Genomic DNA, 21354 nt, shown 5'->3' with positions numbered 1-21354 from the left:
TCCCTATCTTTAGTAGTAGAGGTTAAGGTCGCCGACTAGGATATATATATTAGCTTCCTCTTAGAGAGCTTCTTAGAGCTAGTAGAGGGTGGCCGACTAGCTATTATCTTCTATCGAGCCCGGTACTAAGTACGGGTTATAGACGTTATAGATAGCTATTGTCTTGCCGTCGGTAAGGCGTAGCCGTAGAGAGGCTATATCGCTAGAGTAGGTATAGGTCGTCTACGTTATTATCGCGATTTCTTTACTTATATAGAAGTAGACCCGCGCTACCGGCTAGTTACCTTAGGGTACTATAAGGTAGTATCTCGGGTCTACGAGTATTGTCTCTCCGTTTGTCTACTACTCTTAGATAGCGACTATATAGTACCGGCTAGGGTATAGTAGGCTAGGGAGTAGCTTCTAGGCCTTATCCTTACTCTTATTAGCGTTATACTATACGATAGTTAGCTAGATAAGCGTACTATTTATAGTTAGACTATTATATTAGCTATAGTTCCCTATTCTACCTCCGTAGGTTTACTACTATATTGTCGTCCTTGTTGCCCTCGCGCTCGCCTTCGTTATCCTATCGCGGGGCCGGCGTCGCTAGCGTAGCTACCGGTAAGGCCGCGCTACCTCTATAGGGGCGGAATATCGTCGTATCGAGGCGCGTCTATCCGAGGCCCTAAGCCCGGGGGTCGGTATACGCTAGTCGGCCTACTCCGTATATTATACGTCTATCGCTATTTAGCCGTCTCTTCTTACTCCTATATATAACCGGCTAGAAGCTATCGGCGTCGATTCTTAGACGGTATAGTACTATCGCTATTCCTCCTCTTTCCTAGTATATACCTAGGCGCGCTCCTACCGCCTATCCCGCTACCTATCTCTTTACTCTATATCCGCCTATCTACGCCTTATAGTCCCCGCCGTAGTTAGCGTACTTACTTATCTTAGGTTAGGGGTATTTATAGGTATTATATACCTTCGCGTAGTAGCCGTAGTAGGTCTCCTACTAATAATACTTTATAGTATACCCGAGTCCCTAGTACCGGAAGTACTAGGTTACTATATAGGTATAGTCGTACTTTTTAACGTAGTAGTACGAGTAGGCTAGGACTAGTCCCTTCTCTATAGCCTAGATCCTCTAGCTATTATACTTAAACGCGAGTACGAGTAACGAGTATTTCCGCTCTATTCGTTCCGGCTTCTTTAGCTTATACGCCTAGGTAATAACGAGGCCTAGAATAGTAGCCTAGTTATCCTTCACGATAGCCTCCTCTATCGCTACCGGGCTAGTCTCTACTAGGAAGGTATTAACTCGGACACCGTATATAAGGGCCTAGTATACTAGCGCGACCGGCGCTACGCTCTTCGCGTTTAGTACCTCGACCGCCTAGGCTACGCTCTATAGTAGCGTCGGTCTCCCCGCTATAGTTACGAGCGTATAGCGTACGTCTCTACTCTTTAGCTTCTAGGCTATAATAATGTCTTGTTTACTAGCCTAGCGCGCCTACTCTACGAGGCGTTAGTACGATAGTACCGCTACCCGCTCTCTTTCTTTAGGGTTGTCTATATATATCGTGACCTCGCGCTAAATAAGCCTAACGCGGTACGTTAGTTACTCTACGGCTACTATAGCTACTTAGGCATATATCGCCGGCCTAGCTCTTCGTAGCGCTAAGATCTCCCGTAGGAGGTCCGCGTTCGTCACTTCCTTTACTAGCGCTAGCGCCTTCGTCGCCCGTAGTAGCTCCTAGATCGCTTTAGCTTAGCTCTCGAGGAGGCTACGGATCACGCGTTCGTAGAGTAGATTAGCGCTCGCGAGGGTAGCTATAATTTCGTATATAATCGCGGTATATTCTACCGTGTCTATACCGTATTTCGTATATTAGTTCTTCTAGTTAGTAGCTTATAGTTATTATAGTCGTTATAGTAGATAGTCTCCGTGATTCGATTCTTCCGGGCGCGTCGTCGCTCCGCGTGTTTCCCTTCGTTCGCCGCCTTTTAAGGGCGCTCTTAACTTTTACGACGCTATCGCCCCTTCGTTTATTATCGTAGTTCGTTTTCCCTATCGGTTATATACTAAAGGGGAGCCGGGCCTAGTTAGCTATATCGAAGGTTTCTATCCGCGTGAATACTAAAGGCTTTCGGTATAAGAGCGAAGCTAGTACTAGGAGGTAGCGCGACGATATTAGTAGATACTAATACTTAAGAAAATATAGATAGATAGGAGGAGCCCCGGGGTAACTATACCTAGCGGCAACTTAACGCCTCTACTATATTAGCTAACGACTATTAACGTTTTATAAACGGGAAGGACAAAGACTAGGATCCTATCCCTTTGTTACTAGAAGAGTTTAGGGAAATAGCTAGGCTATTTAGCCGTAAGGAAGTAGATAAGGTCCTACCGCGACGGCCTAGCGTAGACTATAAGATTAAGCTAAAGAATAGTTAGACACCGCTATTTCGAAGACTATACTCCTTTCCTATACGAGAGAATAAGGTGATTAAGAAGTAGATTAATAACTAACTTAAGAAAGGTTTTATTTAGAGAAGCGTATTACTAGTAGTAGTACCTATTCTAATAGTCAAAAAGCCGGGTAGAGGGCTACGAGTACACGTAGACTATAGAGCTCTAAGCGCGCTTACGACGAAGAGTCACTATCCGATTCTACTATTTTAAGAGACCTTAGATCGTATTACTAGCGCGTAATAGTTCACTAAGCTAGATATTATCGCTACGTTTAATCGCATCCGTATTATAGTAGGAGACGAGTAGAAAACGGCCTTTACTACTAGATATAGGTAGTTTAAGTACGTAGTTATGCCCTTTAGACTATATAATATACTAGGAACGTTTTAGTCATTTATAAACGATATACTAAGGGTACTTCTAGATAACTTCGTATTATATTACCTTAATGACGTACTTGTCTTTAGTAAGACAAGAGAAGAGTATGTCTAATATGTCCTAAAGGTTCTACGAAAGCTAGATGCCGCCGGGCTCTAGTTAGATATTAATAAATACGAGTTCTTTAGACACGAGAATACTTATCTAGGTGTCATTATTATAAATAAGGGCATTAAGATAGACCTAGCTAAGATTAAATACGTTAAGAATTAGCCTATACCCGCGAATATCACCGACATCTTATCGTTTATAGGGTTTACTAACTTCTACCGTAGGTTTATTAAGGATTTTAGTAAGATCTACTTGCCTATAACAAAGCTTACGGGGAAGAATGTCCTATAGGACTAGTCTCTAGTATATTAATAGGCGTTCGAGGTATTAAAGCAAGTACTTATCGATACGCCCACCTTAAAACACTTCTACCTAGCGCGAGAGACTATTCTAGAAATAGATGCCTTAGATTACGTAATAGTAGTAGTACTCTTATAACGTGACGAGCGAGGAGTGTTATATCCTATTACTTATATATCTAAGAAGATAGATCCCTAGTAATATGACTACGATATCTACGATAAGGAGCTCCTAGCTATTATATAAGCTTTCGAGGAATAGCGATCGGAGCTAACTATTAATAAATACGGTACCGACGATTATAAGAATCTACTAGACCCGGAATCTAAGGACAAGCCGACGCTTATATACTCCGATTATAAGAACCTCGAATAGTTTATAAGTACGAAGTAATGAAACCGTAGAGAAGCTTACTAGGCCGAGTTTCTCTCGTAGTTCTTCTTTAAGATCGTCTATAGGCTAGGAGTTTAAGGTACTAAGCTAGATAGCTTAACCCGACGTTTATAGGACTTACCGAAGCCTAGAGACCTAGATAACCTACGAAACTAATAGTAGTATTAGGTGTTACTAGGCCTAGATCGTATCCTAAACCTATCGTCTACTAGAGTATTATCGGTATAAAATAATGACGTTATAGCCCCGCTTACGACCGCTATTCTAGGACTCTATACGTAACTAGAGGCTAAGGAAGCCGTTTAATAGCTAGAACGAGATGATCTATACATCTTACTAAGGAAGCACCGTATCGATAACCGTTATATAGTCCTAGTCGGAGGTATAATATATATTAAGAATGTATATAGTAGTTATATCGATCTCTACGCTAAAACAAGACATATTCGAAAGCTCTTATTAAGGCCATTCTAACGATATATAAAGCAGGCCACTACCCCTAGGACTAAGGGAGTTCTACCTCATTTAATCTAGATAGCTTAAAGCTCTCCTCACCCTGTTTCTTTAGCTCTAAACGCCGTAGAGGTGCCTAGCTACATTAGGCAACTCCTAGGCAATAGTAGCCTAGGCTACGGTACTAACGGCGCCTACGGCCCTATAGGCAAAGCCCCCCTAAGACAACTAGTAGCAACTTATAGAGGACGTAAAAAGTATAGAAATTAACGATTAGCTCCCTTACCGGTCTCTATAGGTAATGATCACTTAGCTACGCACGGCGCTTATACTATCGTATTACCGAGGGCAATAAGAAATGAGGACGACGTCCTAGGCGATTAGTAAGGCCACCCGGAATCAACACCCCTATAGCTAGGTATCGGTCGCGGCATCGATACTAGGCCCCCGCCTAACGCACGATATAGTTACGATCCGCATTATAGCAAAGGAAGACTAGGCCGAAGTTGCGAAGCTATCGAACAAGGAGCTCGCCTAACGAATTAACTAACTAGGGGTAGTCGTAGTGAACTAACAGTTTAATAGTACTCTATAGATCTATACTAGCTCTACTACTACTAGGAGGCACCTAGAGGCATAGCTATAGTAGGTATCTAAGGTTGCGGCATTAGCGAAGGTCTTAACGAAACAATTTACGATCCTAGTCCACGACATACCTAAGGAGTTTGACCTAACTAACTAGGGTCACCTACGCGCTCTCTAAGAGGACAACCCGGTCACTCTTAACTCTCTAATCTAGAAGGCGACTTGGCTCTATAGGAAATGGCTAGAAGGTAAGAAGGCCTCGGCGCTAATAGTATAGCTATAAGACGCGAAAGCGGCGGATCTAGCGATAGAACAAGGCCTAGTCTAGTAATATAGCCTTAAGATAGTAGAAAAGTACTCCTTATCCTTTCGTATCCTCTAATGCTTCAAATACTAACAGTATAGACACCAAACCTACACGTGTATAAACGAGTAGGCCTGCTCGAACTATATAGGAGACTATATGTCTAGGGACTATATATCGACTACGAGACGGTACGCGAACTGTCCGGGGTACTACCTATCGTATAGTACGGAATGCCTATAGCGGAAACTAGCGAAAAACAAGGCAATTACAAACAGAACCGTCGCCCTAAGATTCTACGGCGACCGTAAGGCTAGCCTATACCGGAACTAACTAGCGGCGGTCGGGTATAAGCGCCCTAGGGCCGAGAACGATATAAAGGATACGTAACCTAGGGCGTACGGGAGGCCACGTACTCTACTAGCTACGGCGAGGGAATCTAACTAGGCCCGGCTCCTCTTTAGTATATAGCCGATAGGCGTAGACTAGGACGTATAGGGTAGTAGGACATAGGACGATATAGAGGAAATGATTATCGATACCGATAACTAGCCTCGATACGCTTAGTATTATCTAGTATAACGTTAACTATAGTAAGGATATAGTCTAGAACCATTTCCTATACGAGGCGGACCCGCGCGTCTACTACGTCCTTACAATCTAGGAGCTATAGATTAGCCCGTACTATAAGAGACTAACGACCTACAAGTTACTAGGCTATACGACATACCTACGAGGCGACGGCAGACCCCGTACGTGCTTCTATATTAATAAGGACATACTAGAATCCGACTAGGAGGTAGTATACTACGTAGACGAAGAAGGCGGGGGCGATATTACCTCCCTCTACGTAGGTAGCACCTAGATACACAACCTATATATATAACCGCTAGCCTCGAGGTCTAGCCGCGACCTAGGGGTCTATAGACACCTAGACAGTACGCTTAAGAGACAAGGGTACTACATCGTAGTAGGAGACTTTAATATACACTACCCTTCCTAGGAAAGCCTTATATAGCCGTACCCTATAGCCGACGAAGTACTCGACTTAATAGCGAGCAACGTAATTGCCCTTAATACCCCGAAGGACCTAGGCACCTAGAAGAGAGGGGGACTCTAAGGTACGATCGACCTCTCCTAGATCTTAGATAGCTACTACTATACGGTAACCTACTATAGGATCGAATATAAACTCGAGGCGTCGTTAGACTATATACTAGTCAGGACCTCTATTACGATATAGATATAACGTATACTAGCGAGAACCCCTAAGCTAAACTAGGGAAAGGCCTACTAGGCCAATATCTAGGCGTACCTCGATAACTCTAAGAGGCTAGTCTTGATCGCGTAGTAGCAATATAATAGTAAAGACGAGATAGACGAAGCAGTCTAGGGGTTGATAGACGAAATAAGAAAAGCGACCTCACTTTACGTTCCGCTTACCTAACTAACGACATAGTCTAAACTATACTAGACGCTAGAGTATACTACGGTAGTAAGAGAAGTAAGGAGAGCCCGCCGGGTATAGACGAGCAGCTATAGCGAGGAGGCCTAGAACGTATATAGGGAGGTATACTAATAGAAGAAAGCTATAATACGAAGGGAGAAAGCAGTCGGCTAGAGGACTATAGTAGAAGAAATCGCCGGCAAGCTAGAGAGGATGTAGAAGCTAGCGAAATAGGCCCGATAGGACCCTATATAGGGCCCCTCCTTCTCTATCCTAGCGCTATAATCGCCTAGTAGCCCGTTTAGCGACCCCGAGGCCAAGGCGCGTCTACTAGCTAGTAAGTTCTTCCCGCCCCTAGTCGAGGCTAATCTAAGCGACATAAACAGCTCTACTCCCCTAGCCCCTAGCATCGCGGTCTAATAGGAGGTGTCCGAGGGAGAAGTTGCCGCTATACTAAGGAAGTTACCGGCGAAGAAAGCCCCGGGGCCGGATAGGATCCTAAACGAGCTACTAAAGAAGTGTAGAGATCAACTAGCCCTAGTAGTTATAGCGATCTTTAACGCCTGCCTATAGACCGGATACTACCCGATAGCTTTTAAACAATCGACGATAGTAGTCCTACGTAAGCCGTAGAAGGAAGACTATACGTAGGTAAAGTCGTACCGCCTAATTGCGCTCCTTAATACTCTTAGGAAGGCGCTTAAGAAGCTAGTTATAACGAGACTCTCCGAGGCGGTAGAGGAACACTCCCTACTCCCGGACACCTAGATAGGTACGCGCCTATAGCGATCGACGCTATCCGCGATAGAACTTATCACCTCTTAGGTAAAGGCTATCTAGTATAAGAATAGGGACAAGGTAGCTTCCTTACTTAGCCTAGACATATCGGGAGCCTTCGACTACGTATTATACCCGCGGCTACTCTATATCCTAAGGTCGAAAGGACTCCCTAAGTAGCTTATCAACTTCGTACGGTCCTACCTCTAAAGCCGTAGTACGTCGATCCTAGTCGGCTAGTATAGAAGCCTATTTCAAGTAGTCTATACTAGAATCCCGTAAGGCTTAACGCTAGTACCTATTCTGTTCCTTATCTTTATAGCGACGCTACTCCTAGCCCTAGAATCCCAGAACACCGCTACGAGCGGCTTCGTAGACGACATAAACATCCTAGCGTAGTCGTCCTCGACTAAGGAGAACTATAGGCTACTAGAAGAGAAGCACAAGATCTACGAGGACTAGGCTAGGAGGTACGGGGCTCGGTTTGCCCTAGAAAAGTACAATCTAATACACTTTACGCGCCGGCCACGGTTCTATAATATATAAGCTTCTATCTAGATATAGGGGTATACGACTAACCCGGTAAATCAGCTTAGGATCCTCGGACTATAGGTAGACCCGGCGCTACGGTAGAGGAAGTACGTATAGGCAATATTACGGAAAGCTAAACAGAATATAGTATTATACTAGAGGCTTACTACGTCTATATAGGGGGCGGACTTCCGGTAGTTACGACTTCTATATACGGCTATTATACGGCTAGTCCTTACCTATAGTAGCTAAGTATAGTTATTAGGCGAGAGGGCCTACCTATCGAAGGGACTCGTCGCGCCGCTAGCGAAGATCTAAAACTAATGCCTAAGGAAGGTCACCGGGGTATATAAGTCGATACTAACGAGGATGCTTAAGTACGAGACAGCTATACCGCCGATCGACCTATATATCTAGGGACTACGGACCTCCTACTTAGGCAAGTCGGCACAGTACCTAGTATAGAAGGTTATCGCTAGTATAGTCGTAAGGGCCCGCGAATTAGTACTAGCGTATAGGGGCATTCGACCCGGAAACGAGCCGAACTACCGGGTAAGGGACGAATAGCTAGTAGTATAATAGGAAGGTAAGAAATCGTTTGTAGAGTAACTATAGAAAGAGAGGTAGAATAACTAGGTTATAGGGTATAGTAGACGCCCTTAGCTACCGGGATAACCTAAGGAATAGTTAGCTACAAAATCCGCGGTCAAGCACCCCCCGAAGCTTATCTACTACCGCCTTACGAGGGTATAGAGTAGTATAGTAACCTAACTACGAAGCGAACACATCGGCCTCTAGGGGTACCTATTATAGAGGAAGGTTCTAGGATACACGAATACTAGCTACCCCTACGGCTATCGCTCCTAGAACGTACGGTACGCACTCCTCGTCTATCCGAGGTAGTCGCTAGGAAGGGGGGAGTAGATAGCAAAGGCGAGGAACCGGACGATTAGGGCACTTCTTAATAACGCTAAGGACCTACGGCGTATTACGAACTAGATACTAGAGAAGGGCTAGCTAGAACAGTACCGCCTAGTAGGAGTAGTATAGGAAGAGAGGACACGACGTACCGCGACGAGACCGGCTAGGAGCGGGGGCTAACGGGGTAGTGACATAGACTACGTACGTTTAGAGGGAAAGCTAATCTAGATAAGGAGAAGTTAGGGGCGGGAAGGGTTTTCACCTATTCGGGTTTCCCTTTATATATAACAATAGATATATACCTATATAGGCCGGATAGGGTCCTAGAACAGGGGAATAACAAATCTATCTATATAGTAGTTATAGCCTATTCGTTCCTCTAGAGTTAGAAGACAATCTAGATAAAGGTGAAATCCCGGTACGTACTCGTATCGTATAGGCTTTCTACGACTATATAGTAGCTAGTTAATTAGGGGACGAGAAGACGTATAAATTAGTAGCTCGTAACTATACCTAGCTAGATATCGCACGATTTATTAAGAGCTATATACGTGCCTACCGCGCTTACCGTACGAATAAGAACACTAATATCTAGTACCTAGGGCTATTAAGACCGCTACTAGTACTATTTAGCGCTTAGGAGGATATCTCTATTAACTTTATAGTCAAACTACCGAAGGGAATAAGCGTAGTCGACGGATAAACGTATAAGAACATTATAACCGTTATATACCGCTTAACTAAGGAGCAACATATCATTCCTATCACCTCGATAATAGTAGAGTATTACGTACTAGTATTCCTTAAGTACGTGTTTAGTAGACATAGGCTCCCGGAGTCTATTATCGCGGATCGTAGTACGTAATAGATTTCCGTATTCTAGCGTAGGATATACGCGCTACTAAGTATTAATCGAAAGCTATCTTCGTCGTTCTACCTAGAAATAGATAGACAGTCGGAGAATACGAACAAAGTAATAGAGCAATACCTATATATCTTTATTAACTATACCTAGGACGACTAGCTAGATTAGACTCTATTAGCTAAGTTTATAGCAAACAATATAGTGTCCGTAATAATAGGCGTCTCGCCGTTCTATACTAATACTAGGCGTAATCTAAGGTTCTCTAAGTTCGACTTAGACTTACCTATACTACTAATGCTATATAAATAACGACTAGACGCCGAGTCCGCGGACAAGTTTACGGCTAAGAAATAAGAGATATACTAATACTTACGGTAGTAGATAGCCTTAGTATAAGTAGTCTAAGCTAAGTACGTAAACTAGACGCGTATACCTATACTACGGTACGCTAAAGGCGACGAAGTATAGGTAAGTACTAAGAACTAGACAATAGAGAGACCTTCTCGTAAGATAGACGTAAAGTATAAATATATATATTATTTATCAAGCTGTTATAGTACCTCCTAGCCTATATAGCTGTTCTACGTACTTCTGTCTTTCGAAGGGGGAACCGCTCGCGGTAAAAACCCCTCTCCTCTCCTATACTACTATTGTCCGTTATTTGCCTTCCCGCTTTCCTTATAGAGGGTGTACTAGTATTATAGGCCTACCCTAATAACTACCTTGTCTATATCCCCTTAGTCTCCCTCCTCTTCTCTATCTACTCCTCCGTCTCGTTAGCTAGTTTAAACTAGGTAAGGTATCCTTATCTTAAGACCTAACGTACTATCCTCTATACGTCGCTCTTGTTCGTAACGATCGACTAGTAGTCGCGTCTAGCTACTCTCGCTCTCTATATACTTCGTCCTTCTACCTACTATAGGCACCGTACGACTATATATTCCGGGTTCTACGACGGGTAGCTATACTCGTACGCTAGGTTATCTATATCTAGGACGTTCCTTATATATAAGTAAGCCCTAAGCCCGATATATTCGGACCGGATTTGGATTGTTACGCTTACTTCTACCCTTATAAGGTCGCGGTATAGGAGGTAGTTATATCTCTAGAAGGTTCGTAGGGCTAGGGGGCCTGTTCTCGCTAGCGGGTTACTATTCTAATCCTGTTCCTATAGGCAGCCGGCTACCTACTCTACGAGGCTCTAGGACTTTCCCTTATTCCCCTTCCTTCCCCGGGTTCTTCGTCCCTCCTCCTCCCTCGCTAGCTACTCCGGCGTTCCTTTTATTTTCCTAAAAACCCGTAAGTCGTCCCGCTTCTAACTCCTCCTTACGTACGGTCCTATATATAGCCGGCTATATCTCTATACGATTCGTACTGTCTTATCTTAGATAGTTTACTATACTAGGTACTCTATCGTCTTCGCCGTATATTAGATCCTTATCCCTTAGATATAGTAACGGATAGGTAGTGTCCCGGTCTCTATCTCGGCTACTCTCGTCGGTATAGTCTTATACGCTCCGAGAATTCTCCTTAAGTCACCTACTTAGGTTCGATTAAGAGGCTGTTCGATCCGTCGCGGTACTAGCTTATCGACTCCCCTCGTGCCCTAGATTTATACCCCGTAAAGTATCGCTAGTCGAACGATTGCTTTATATATTATTCTTACTTTGTCGAAGGTCGCCCCCTACGTTGACTTAGTAAGACGTGTTATTAATCCCTCGTTTACTTATGCCCTATTCTAGGCCTTCTTAATCTATAGGTTCTAGCTTAGCTTCGGGTCTAGCTAGATTCCTAGTCCTCGGAGTTTAGGGGAGGGCTTTGTCTCGTATCTCTAGATTATTATAGTTACCTATATATTGTAGTAGGTCCTCGCTTTACTAAAGTAGATCAGCTAGTATTTTTCTAGGGCAAAACGGACGCCGTAGCGTCTAGCCTAGTCCTCGTATACTCTATATCTCTCCGTAAGTAGTCTATAGTTTTCCTCCGTTATCGCGGACTAGGCTAGGATATTTCTATCGACTACGAAGCCTAACGCCGAAGTCTAAGGTAAGGAAGGAATCGTATCTAGTAAGCTAGCTACGAGATAAGGTGAAAAGTCTTAACCGCGCTTTCCTACTTATCTAGTACTACCGTATAGCCTCGTTTCGAGAGGTTAGCCCGGAGCAAAAGCTTCCCTCTACGCCTTCCCTCTCTATTTACTCCTTAAGCCAATATCTACCTCTATAGGCCTAAGCCCTTTAGTGCTCTCTAGAACCGATATACGTATCCGTCCTCTCGGGCTATATAGATAGTATTAGCCGTCGCTACTAGTATATACTACGCCCTACGTTTTAACGCCCTTCGCGTTACCGTAGTCTATCTCTAGAAAGCGGCCGTCTATACCTCGTAGGTTTGCTCGGGGCACACACTACGCCGGGTAGCGTACTCCTTACGTTTCTACCTACTAACTAATATAAAGTTCCTTATTACCCTACTATCGATCCTCCCCGATTATAGAACTAATCTACTTATATTATACGTCGGTCGACGACGAGAATCACCTATACGTAGTGTCGGCTACGAACCTCTCGTCTAGCTACGAGAGAGCTAAGTATTCTTACGCTAGAGCGTCGTAGGCGCGACGGGCGCGTAGCGTAGGCGAAGCCGCGGCGAACAGAGGACTACTAGCAAAACGGGTATAAAAACTATCCGACGAGCGTGTACTCGTGTCGGGAGCGAGTCCCTCTTCTTTCTACGTATAAGAAGGGCGCGGAACCGTGGCCTATACGCTCGACAGGACACCTCTAGTATAAGTATAGAATTTTCACCTCCGGAGACCGTAAACCGAGCGGGCTAAGCGACGAACATTAGACGAGCGGACTATAGAATAATAACTAAGCGGACTATATAACGGCGTCGAGCGGACTACGAAACAATCTAGTGTTTACTAGCGGGTAATACGGTAGGTAGGTAGACACGCGACGAAGCCTATAAGGGCCTATTAAATACCCGGTATAGGAACGAGGGTTTTGCCTAAGGCACTGCCTGTCCCGCTACACAACGCACCTAGTCTGATATAGTAGATTGCGACGAGGAAAAGACGATAGCCTAAGTAAGGAAAAGACGGCTATTAGGACGGGGAAAAGACGTATAATACAAGTAGATTAGTTCTATAATCGGGGAGGATCGAGGGCAGGGTAATAAGAAACTTTATATTAGTTAGTAGGTAGAAACGTAAGGAGTACGCTACCCGGCGTAGAGTGTGCCCCGAGCAAACCTACGAGGTATAGACGGCCGCTTTCTAGAGATAGGCTACGGTAACGCGAAGGGCGTCAAAACCTAGGGCGTAGTATATACTAGTAGCGACGGCTAATACTATCTATATAGCCCGAGAGGACGGATACGTATATCGGTCAATAGAGAGCACTAAAGGGCTTAGGCCTATAGAGGTGGATATTAGCTTAAGGAGTAAATAGGGAGGGAGGGCGTAGAGGGAAGCTTTTGCTCCGGGCTAACCTCTCGAAACGAGGCTATACGGTAGTGCTAGATAAGTAGGAAAGCGCGGTTAAGACTTATTACCTTATCTCGTAGCTAGCTTACTAAATACGATTCCTTCCTTACTAGACATATCGGGAGCCTTCGACTACGTGTTATACCCGCGGCTACTCTACATCCTAAGGTCGAAAGGACTCCCTAAGTGGCTTATTAACTTCGTACGGTCCTACCTCTAAAACCGTAGTACGTCGATCCTAGTCGGCTAGTACAGAAGCCTATTTTAAGTAGTCTATACTAGAATCCCGTAAGGCTTAACGCTAGTACCTATTCTGTTCCTCTTCTTTATAGCGACGCTACTCCTAGCCCTAGAATCCTAGAACACCGCTACGAGCGGCTTCGTAGACGACATAAACATCCTAGCGTAGTCTTTCTCGACTAAGGAGAACTATAGGCTACTAGAAGAGAAGCACAAGATCTACGAGGACTAGGCTAGGAGGTACGGGGCTCGGTTTGCCCTAGAAAAGTACAATCTAATACACTTTACGCGCCGGCTACGGTTCTATAATATATAAGCTTCTATCTAGATATAGGGGTATACGACTAACCCGGCAAATCAGCTTAGGATCCTCGGACTATAGGTAGACCCGGCGCTACGGTAGAGGAAGCACGTATAGGTAATATTACGGAAAGCTAAACAGAATATAGCATTATGCTAGAGGCTCACTACGTCTATATAGGGGGCGGACTTCCGGTAGTCACGACTTCTATATACGGCTATTATACGGCCAGTCCTTACCTATAGTAGCTAAGTATAGTCCTTAGGCGAGAGGGCCTACCTATCGAAGGGACTCGTCGCGCCGCTAGCGAAGATCTAAAACCAATGCCTAAGGAAGGTTACCGGGGTATATAAGTCGACACTAACGAGGATGCTTAAGCACGAGACCGCTATACCGCCGATCGACCTATATATCTAGGGACTACGGACCTCCTACTTAGGCAAGTCGGCATAGTACCTAGTATAGAAGGTTATCGCTAGTACAGTCGTAAGGGCCCGCGAATCAGTACTAGCGTATAGGGGTATTCGACCCGGAAACGAGCCGAACTACCGGGTAAGGGACGAATAGCTAGTAGTATAATAGGAAGGTAAGAAATCGTTTATAGAGCAACTATAGAAAGAGAGGTGGAATAACTAGGTTGTAGGGTATAGTAGACGCCCTTAGCTACCGGGATAACCTAAGGAATAGTCAGCTACAAAATCCGCGGTCAAGCACCCCCTAAAGCTTATCTACTACCGCCTTACGAGGGCATAGAGTAGTATAGTAACCTAACTACGAAGCGAACATATCGGCCTCTAGGGGTACCTATTATAGAGGAAGGTTCTAGGATACACGAATACTAGCTGCCCCTACGGCTATCGCTCCTAGAACGTACGGTACGCACTCCTCGTCTGTCCGAGGTAGTCGCTAGGAAGGGGGGAGTAGATAGTAAAGGCGAGGAACCGGACGATTAGGGCACTTCTTAATAACGCTAAGGACCTACGGCGTATTACGAACTAGATACTAGAGAAGGGCTGGCTAGAACAGTACCGCCTAGTAGGAACAGTATAGGAAGAGAGGATACGACGTAGCGCGACGAGACCGGCTAGGAGCGGGGGCTAACGGGGTAGTAATATAGACTACGTACGTTTAGAGGGAAAGCTAAACTAGATAAGGAGTAGTCGGGGGCGGGAAGGGTTTTCACCTATTCGGGTTTCCCTTTATATATAACAATAGATATATACCTATATAGGCCGGATAGGGTCCTAGAACAGGGGAATGACAAATCTATCTATCTATCTATATTATACGTCTTTTCCCCGTCCTAATAGCCGTCCTTTCCTTACTTAGGCTATCGTCTTTCCCTCGTCGTAATCTACTATATTAGACTAGGTACGTTATATAGCGGGACAAGTAGTACCTTAGGCAAAACCCTCGTTCCTATACCGGGTATTTAATAGGCCCTTATAGGCTTTATCGTATATATACCTACCTACCGTATGACCCGCTAGTAAACACTAGATTGTTTTATAGTCCGCTCGACGCCGTCGTATAGTCCGCTTAGTTATTATTCTATAGTCCGCTCGTCTAATGTTCGTCGCTTAGCCCGCTCGGTTTACGGTCTCCGGAGGTAAAAATTCTATACTTATACTAGAGGTGTCCTATTAAGCGTATAGGCCACGGTTCCGCGCCCTTCTTATACGTAGAAAGAAGAGGGACTCGCTCCCGACACGAGTACACGCTCGTCGGATAGTTTTTATACCCGTTTTACTAGTAGTCCTCTATTCGCCGCGGCTTCGGCTACGTTACGCGCCCGTCGCGCCTACGACGCTCTAGCGTAAGAATACTTAGCTCTCTCGTAGTAAGACGAGAGGTTCGTAGCCGATACTACGTATAGGTAATTCTCGTCGTCGACTATAGACGTAAAGTAGTCTAGACCGTACGTAATTACGGAGGTACTACCGGGTAATACTTATAAAGTAGAGCTCCTACCTACTTTAAATATCGATAATCGCTTCTACTTATACCTTCTTATACTAGTTCATCCGCCGGTTATAGGACGGACATAACCCGTACTACTACCGATCCGAATTGACGACGACGAATAATACGAAGCCGATCCCGCCGAGCCCGATTAATAGGAAGTTAAGCAAATTCTAGACTGTAAGAAGAGATAGCCGCGAGGACTAATACCGGTAGGAGGTAAGTAGCTATATTAGGAATACTAAGTAAAATATATTAGATATAATAAGCTATCCTATAAAGCTACGGACTAGGTTATCGAGACTACCGCCGCCTCCGTAGCCGACTTTTACTATAACTACCCGAGAGCTACTAAGCTACCTAGTTTTTAACTACCTATAGACTAGATACCTAATAAGAATGCTATAGGCAGACGTATAGCGCGCTAACTAGTATAAGTAGCGATGGCTTTAATACCGGTAGGACTAGGCCTCCGGGCTTATAAGAAAGAGAGCGATACGCGTCGCGATAATAATCTCACTCGACGAGTAGACTAAGTAGTAGACGCTAATCTTCCGATTAGCGCGAGTTAAGACGATATTAAAGCTCTTCTAAATATAGAGTATAGCCGCCTAGATAGCGCGAGTCACTACGGTATAGGGCACCTATACGAGGAACTTAGTATATATAACGAGAGAGACATCGTCCGGATCTTAAGTAAGGTTAATACGCTATATCGCCGTAGTAGTTACCCCGCGCCTCGTAGCGTTATATAGGATAGTTCCGCGGAGGATAGACTAAACGACAAATTAGACGATAGTCTAATAGATAATAAGGTGTTTACGAAGGTAATAAGAGATATAATATATACGATAGATATAAGAGGAGAGAAGAGTACTCTAGAGCGTACTCTAAGAGGGGGGGGGGTAGTATTACCGTACCGGCGTATATTTACTTAAACCTACGGGTACGTACCTAGACCCCGCGCCTACTAACTAGTCCGACTAGCGGCTTAGCGCCCGTATATAACTCTCGCGCCCTCCGCGCCTCTCTTAGATAGAATATCTATTCGACTTATACCTTACCCGACTACGTACTTATACCTACTTATAATACGGGTAGTAGTAATAATAATAATAATAAATTTATAATACCGATCTAGCTCCTAAATAGTCTACGAGGCTAGGGGCTATTAAGGAAGAGAGAGGGGAAAACCGTCGTACGGAGTAAAACCCTCTTTAGGGGTTAGTAAGTTCTCTCTATCGCTTATCGGTCGATCCGTTATACTAGAAGCGGTAAGCTCTTAAGCGGTTAGCCGCCCCGGAGTACTAATCTACCTAGTACCTAAGAGAAAGTATTAGTAGCTAACCGACTTACCTACCGTTAGCCGGTCGTCCGTTAGACGGAGCTTAAGTCGCTAAACCGCTAACTAGTTAGTCGCTCTAGGTTAGTCCTCCCTTTATAGCTACTATTACGGTCGGGTTCGCCGTAGGCTATAGTCTACTCTCTTACGGAGTCGTTAGTACTATTGTCGGCGCCCTACTAAATTAGTAGGCCGGACGCCCTCGTAGGCTTCCTAGAGTTCTTCCTCCTAGACTACCTCTCCCGCCTTTACTACTATCTTATTCGCTATTTAGAACTATTAGAGTAGGCTAGTCCGTATTACTATCCTCGCCGCCGCTCGTATCCCGTTCGCTATATTTATTATATACTAGAAGTTCGTTACCCCGGTTTCGAGGCGTATTACCTACCGGGCTTTTACGAGGCGCGGGTAGAAGATATAATATAGCGTTTAGACGCGTCCGTACTTATATAGATTACTATCGATACCTAGTACCTTACGGCGGTATAGGTAGTCCTTAAAGCCGATATATTCTAAGCGGAGTATTATCGCGACTATAGCCTACGGATAAGTAAGAGCTCGGAAGAGTATTACTTAATTTCGGCTAATAGGTCCTATCTTTGCTACTATCTCGTCCTCCCTTTAATACATTCGTCGCCGTAGTAGTTACCCGTTTAGGTACCTTTCGCCTTCTTCCTAGCGCTCGTTTTAGATTCCGTATATATATCTACGGACCGCGTCTACCGTAGCTTTCCGATTCTTATATCCCTATCCCGCTCCTATTACGGGTATACTACTAGCTAGGGCCTATACCTAGAACTTTATTCTAGGGGTCTATTACGCTTTAGGCCGCCGCTATAGCTATAGCTATAGTCGTGTCCTCCCTCTACGCGCTACCGGTCGAAGGCGTATCGTAATCGCCTAGTACGCTACGCGGATATCGCTCTCTACCTTACTATTCGCCGTCTATAGCGTATAGCTTATAGCGAGCTATCGGAGGTAGAGGTCTAGTAGCGCGATCTACGTATCCGCCTCTAGGACCTACGTCGGTATAGTACGGTATATTCCTATTACTTTATAGAGGTATCCGGTCTATACGACTTAGATCTATTTTAGCTAGCTAGTCGCGTAAGATAGATACTAGACTAGCGCCCTAAAGGTAATTACTAGCCGGACGATAGAGCTATATAGCTAGCGTACCTTTATAAAGACTACGCCCTACGTAGAGGCCGTAAGACGTATAACTAAGGCCTTATTCTAGTCCCTACGCTACTAGAGTTACTTTAGGTAGGCGTACTACTAGAGCTACGTATCTACTTAGAATCCTAGGACCCGGATAGATAGCTACGGAGCGATCTAGCTTCCGCCGGTCTCGGCCTCGATAGTAGCCTAGAGGTTATACTTCTTTAGGGTTCTTATAAGGTAGATTATCTAGTACTTTTTGGGTACGAAGACTGTCCCGTACCGCTCCGTCTAGTCGTTATATACCTCGAGCGCCACTTCGAGTTAGCGATAGTTAGTTTCGGTTAAGTCGCTATACGTTAGGATATTCGTATCGTCGATAAAGTCTTTATAGGAGTTAGTACCGCCGGCGCTACCTCTAAGTAGCGGTAGGAGTATAGAGGCGAAGAAGAGGAAGAGGATTAGAGAGAGCGAAGAGCCCTACGGGATCCCCGTTTCTATAGGCTATATATAGGGTTTACGCTACTCCCTTAGGATAAGCTTCGTAGATCGGTTAGTAAGGAAGGACTAGACGAACGCGACGAGCTAACTAGGTATACCTTTTACCCGGAGGTTATAAAGTAGTCTAGTATAGGAGACCTTAATAAACGCCCCTAAGATATCGAGTAATAGTAGAGTAGCGACCTATTATCGGCGTATTACCTATATTATATAGACCTACTCCGTAACGAGTTCTAGGGCCGTCGTAGTAGACCGCCCTAGCCGGGCTCCTATCTACTCGGCCGGGAGGAGCTAGTACTCCTCGGCTAGCTTAGAGATACGATCGGCTATAATACGCTCTAGCGCCTTCCCGATTATACTTAGTAGAGCTATCGGGCGGTAGGCCTTCCCGACTTCGTATCTAGCCTTACCCTCTTTATAGAGGACGACTATACTCGAGTCCTAGAAAGGGGTCGGTATGTAGGACTACTAGAGGTATATTATAAATAGCCCTACGAGGTACGGGGCGAGCGTCTAGCGGTAGTATTTAAGGAATCGGTTCGGGATCTTATCTAGTCTAGGGGCCTTATCTAGTAGCGCTACTTTTAGTACTATTAGTACCTCCGCCTCTATTACCTCTTAGCTAGTCTTAAGCTCTATTAGGTATATAAAGCCCTCGATATCGTCGAGCCGAGCCGTAACCGGAGGAGGGAAGAACGCTTCTACTAATACGTCGGCTCTACCTTACTAGATTTCCTAGAGGATTCCTTATCTATTATAGATAGGCGGGAATTAGAGTAGTAGCGGCGGCGTCCCCGGCTTTCTCGTACGCGCCTACTTAGCGAGCTTCTAGACCTTACTCTAGTCTCCTATAGCTTCCCTAACGGCGTCGCGCTACGTAATATTACCCTAGCGCCGGATAATCGTAGCCTTCTCGTTATTTAATCGGCGGTATCGGGCGTATATAGCGTCCTATTTCGTCTCCTTCTACTAGCGCCTCGCCGCTACCGTAGAGCGGCCTACGTCTACGTATTTCTATAACTAGACTAGTAACGCGTACTTAGAGGGTCGGGCTTAGGGAATCCTATCCCGGATTACTCCCGCGATATACTACTATAGGTTCTCTACTACCGCGTCGAGTTCCGCCTCTAAGTAGAGGGGTACCGGCGGTAGGAGGGCCGTTATTCATTCCTTTAGGGCCTTATTAACCTCCTTCTAGTCTATACGCTTCTACTAGGGCCGCGGTTCGAGGGCTAGTAGCGCTTATAGGTATACTATATCGAACGTCGTACGGATAGCTAGGTAGTCTAGGTAGCTAGTATCGAGTTCTAGGTCCGTATTGTAGAAGACTATCCGCTAGGCTAACTATTAGGTCGCGAAGGTTAGGTTAAGCGTCTAGGTCGTATTTTACTATTAGTACGTAACTATACCTACTAGGAGTACTAGGTTAAGGCCGGATACTACTATTAGGCCGATAAGTATATTAGCGTCGTTATAGACCGAGAGTACGCTAGCCCCCCCTATCTCGGGTAGTTAAGGTTAAGATTACCGACTAGGATATATATATCGGCGTCCTCTTAGAGGGCTCCTTAGAGCTAGTAGAGAGTAGCCGACTAGCTATTATCTTCTATCGAGCCCGGTATAGAGTACTAGTTATAGGCGTTATAGATAGCTACTTTTTTACCGTCGGTAAGGCGTAGCCGTAGCGAAGCTACGTCGCCGGAGTAGGTATAGGTCGTCTACGTTATTATCGCGATTTCTTTACTTACGTAGAAGTAGACCCGCGCTACCGGCTAGTTACCTTTAGAGACTACGAGGTAGTATCTCGGGTCTCTGAGTATCGTCTTCTCGTTCGTCTACTATTTCTAGATAGCGACTACGTAGTATCGGCTAGGGTATAGAAGGCTAAGTAGCGGCTTCTAGGCCTTATCCTTACTCTTATTAGCGTTATACTATACGATAGTTAGCTAGATAAGCGTATTTATTTATAGTTATACTATTATATTAGCTATAGTTCTCCGTTCTACCTCTACGGTTAGGCTATTATATTATCGTTATCGTCGTCTCCGCCCTCGCTATCTTATCGCGGGACCGCTACCGCTACTAGGGCTACTAGTAGGGGTACGTTACCTCTATAAGGGCGGAATATTATTATATCTAGGCGCGTCTATCTAGGGGCTTAGGCCTAAGGGTCGGTAAGCGCTAGTCGACCTACTCCGTATACTAGGCGTCTATTAACGTTCGGTCGCCTCTTCTTACCCCCTCCTATAAGTAGCTAGAAATCGTCGGTATCGACCCTCGATCGGTATAATACGGTCGCTATTTCTCCTCCTACCTATCGTACGCCTAGGCGCGCTTTTACCGCCTACTCTACCGCCTACCTCTTTACTCTATACCTACCTTTCTACACCTTATAGCCTCTACTATAGCTAGCGTACTTACTTATCTCGGGTTAGAAGTAGTCGCGGGTATTATACGCTATCGCGTAGTAGCTATACTAGGTCTCCCGTTAGTAGTGTTTTATAGTATACCCGAATCCCTAGTACCGGAGGTACTAGGTTACTATATAGATATAGTTATACTTCTATACGTAGTAGTACGAGTAGGCGAGGATTAGTCCCTTCTCTACGGCTTAGGCCCTCTAGCCGTCGTACTTAAACGCGATTACGAGCGACGAATATTTCCGCTCTATTTATTCCGGCTTCTTTATCTAGTACGCCCGGGTAATAATAAGGCCTAGGATAGTAGCCTAGTTATCCTTTATAATTACCGCTCCTATCGCTACCGGGCTAGTATCCGCTAGGAGAGTATTGACTCGGATACCGTATATAAGGGCCTAGTATACTAGTACGACC

This window comes from Fulvia fulva, chromosome 1, assembly GCF_020509005.1.
Source record: "Fulvia fulva chromosome 1, complete sequence".
Lineage (NCBI taxonomy): Eukaryota > Fungi > Ascomycota > Dothideomycetes > Mycosphaerellales > Mycosphaerellaceae > Fulvia > Fulvia fulva.
Note: the sequence above shows the minus strand (reverse complement) of the source record.